Source organism: Lissotriton vulgaris, unplaced genomic scaffold (genome assembly GCF_964263255.1).
Source record: "Lissotriton vulgaris unplaced genomic scaffold, aLisVul1.2 SCAFFOLD_2730, whole genome shotgun sequence".
NCBI classification, from domain to species: domain Eukaryota; kingdom Metazoa; phylum Chordata; class Amphibia; order Caudata; family Salamandridae; genus Lissotriton; species Lissotriton vulgaris.
In genome coordinates this window covers 116,404-119,888 of record NW_028252549.1, presented here as the reverse complement: position 1 = coordinate 119,888, position 3,485 = coordinate 116,404, and positions in this window count along the sequence as shown.

Here is a 3,485-nt window from a genome sequence, read left to right as displayed (position 1 = left end):
AATCAGAGCAAAACTATACCATCGGAGAGAGGGAACTCCTTGCGATCAAACGGGCCTTCCAAGAGTGGCGTCACTACCTGTTAGGATCTTCCCATGTGATCACTGTCTATTCTGATCATCAGAACCTGCAATACTTTCGCACAGCCAAAGCCCTTACACCCAGACAGCTACGTTGGGTCGCCTTTTTTGGGGAATATTATTTTTTCATCCACTTCAGACCAGGAATACGACAGGGAAAGGCTGATGCTCTATCTAGACTAGGAGAGGAGAACAAGTGGGTTCAGGAAAAACCACTGCCTCTCATCCCAGAGAGTAGAATAGTAGCATTAGGAGACAAGATCCCTGATTCTCATACCTTCATGGACCAATTAGAACAGGCTTATGCACCTCTAGATTCGGTCACTTGGTTACAGGATCCAAATAACACCATTGTGGACCATCTGTGGTATCATGACAATAAACTCTTTTTACCTAATGCAGAACTACACCACCTTGTTCTACAATGGTGTCATAACATGCCCTTAGCTGGCCATCCAGGAGAAAACAAGACTAAAAGCCTTTGCCAACGATGGTTTTGGTGGCCCCAACTATCACATGATGTTAAGCAACACGTCAAGGCTTGCTCTACCTGTGCTCCCCAGAAGGCCTCACATTCTGTTCCTGCAGGGTTATTACAACCTCTTCCCGTGCCCAACAGCCCCTGGACTACCATTAGTATGGATTTCATCACTGACTTGCCTAATGTTCAGGGGTAGACCACAATCCTGGTTGTTGTCGATCTGTTATCCAAGATGGCCCATTTTGTTCCCCTGAAAAAGATCCCCTCCGCCATGGATCTAGCAGAAGTATTCATAAAAGAAATTGTCAGGTTACATGGATTACCTTCTGTCATAGTATCAGATCGAGGTCCCCAGTTTATCTCCAGGTTTTGGCAAGGTTTGTGCAAATCACTCTACATTGATCATAGGCTATCTTCCTCCTACCATCCCCAGACCGATGGTCAAACCGAAAGGACAAACCAAACCTTAGAGCAGTACCTCAGGTGTCTTATAACTACTACATGTCAGGATTGGGTACAAGCTCTACCTCTTGCAGAATTTGCATACAACAATTCTACCCACTCAGCCTCCAAGATCTCTCCTTTCTTTTTTACCACTGGTTATCATCCCAAAATACTACCTCTTGAAGTCCTCCCTTCTGATACATTAAATCCTGCGGTTCTTGACCATCACCAAACACTGTTACAGATATGGGAGCAGGCGACAAAAGAACTAACTCAGGCTAAAGAGCTCATGAAGGCCCAAGCGGACCAACATCGAAGACCTGCTCCCGTTTATGCAGTGGGCGATAGGGTTTGGTTATCGTCAAAAAACCTAAGAATAGAAGGGCCACGTAAGTTACAACCCCGCTACCTTGGGCCTTTTGAAGTACTGAAAGTTATCTCTCCTGTTGCCCTCAAACTGGTGCTGCCCCCCGAGATGCAGATACATCCTGTTTTTCATACTTCCCTTCTTAAACCCTATGTGGCCCCAATACTTCCTGAACCTCCTCCCCCCCCTGTTATGATTGAAGGCGAAAGTGAATATGAAGTACGACGAGTGCTAGACTCACGTAGACACAGAGGTAGACTCCAGTATCTCATTGATTGGGTGGGTTACCCGCCAGAGGACAGAACTTGGGAACCTGCCGAACACATTCATGCCCCTAGACTGGTGCGTAGATTCCATGCGCTCAATCCCTCCAAACTTAGACCTGTGAGAAGACCATTAGGGGGGGGTACTGTTAGGACCCGGAGCTCTTAGGGCATGTTCTGAGTGTGTTGTATGGTGAATTTTGCCTAACAAGGACTACATGTCCCAGAATGCCTTGAGGCGTTCTGCAAAAGACCATGTTCCTCGTGCACCAATCAGAGGCCGTCTGGGTGGTTCTTATGCCTCCTTCCTCATACCGGCGGTGCTTGGTTTTCTTTTGTGGATTCCTGCCTGGGTCCCGGCCCTTGTATCTCTGATACTATCCTTGCTCCCGTGAACTGGTTTGTGTTTGTTCCTCCTCCCTGCTTCAGAGCCTTGCGCGGCCGCGCGGGCTCTTGAGATCTACTGTGTCATCCTTTCTCCTAGAGGCATAGTGAAAGAACCCCCGCCGTGGTGAACACTAGAATCGGACCCGCTTCATTCTCCCGCTGCTAGCGGATCACAGGAGTTCCGTTACCCTGTCCTGTGGATATTCGCTGTGCCCCTGCTCCCGCTTACCGGATTCGGTGGTTTCTCGGCGTGTCGGTTCACTGACGAGACAATGGCCGAGAAAGTTTTCTTTTCCGTTATTTGATTTAAAGGACGTCAAATGTAATCGTCCAGCTGCTGCTGCTGCTCCTTGGTGAGAAAAGCCGGGGAACGGATTCAATCGAGTGAACTTTGTTTTGTTTGCCTTGCTGGTTTGGTGAGAAGCATCACGATCCTGCAAAACACTTTCCTTTGAACTCTTCGAGTGGAGAAGTGTTTGAGACTGTGTTTGAGACTTTCTTTTCTTCCGTGGATTCATTCCTTTGGCAAGAGAGACCTACGCATCTACCCATCTATTTTTGGTTCGTACTTTATGTTTACGTTGTGGATATCTTTTGGGTGCGATACAAACGTTGGGCAGGTAAGAGCCTTGCAGCACACTCAGCACAGAACACATAGGTTAGTGATTTCTTATCCCCTTTTTTGTACATTCCTAGTAACCTGTTTTATGTTTGTTTTCTTCTCTCCCCTGCAGACTGCGACTTCCTATTCGCATAAAATTTCTGTGTACCCTGTCTTCAAACTAGGAGACCGAAGGGTTTTTAGGTCTCTCTCTTTTCTGGCGTCACTGCTCGCTCTGTGTGTATTCTATAACAGTAGAGTGCGTGGTGTCGTGGGAACAGAGGGGGTCACTGTCTACACTTCTGAGGAGCTGGTTTCTGCCTGGAGCCTGCTGATCGCCCGACACCTAACTGCTTAAGCCGATTTTCCAAGAAATCGTTGTGACGTTTGGTATGAGTGGAAGTAACCATGCCTGTATTTGGTCTGAATGGGGTATGTCTAAATAAGGACTTGATTTCTATGCCTATATAAGGGCAATGTGAATTGTACCTATATAAGGGCATGAATCGGGAAAATTCACTTGGACCCTAAAACGCCACACAACACCCACTCCACTTTATTATGTATGACATTACTAAGTTATAATCACATAAAAACATATCTAAACATGATGCTTTAAAACCCACCCAAAATACATAAAAATGCATTGGCTGTACATGAAAAAGAGCATTTGTGCTGTATGCATTTCAAAGCAATGTTTCATACAAAGCATATATTTTTGACATTTGAAAATGCTATCCGAATGAATCACGAAAATACATTTATGAAATGGCTCTTCAATACAGAAAAAAAGTCGGGCAGATTATATGAACTGTTTGTATGAGGACAAGGTCAATTATTGTCTCTTGGAAGTCTATCAAAGAA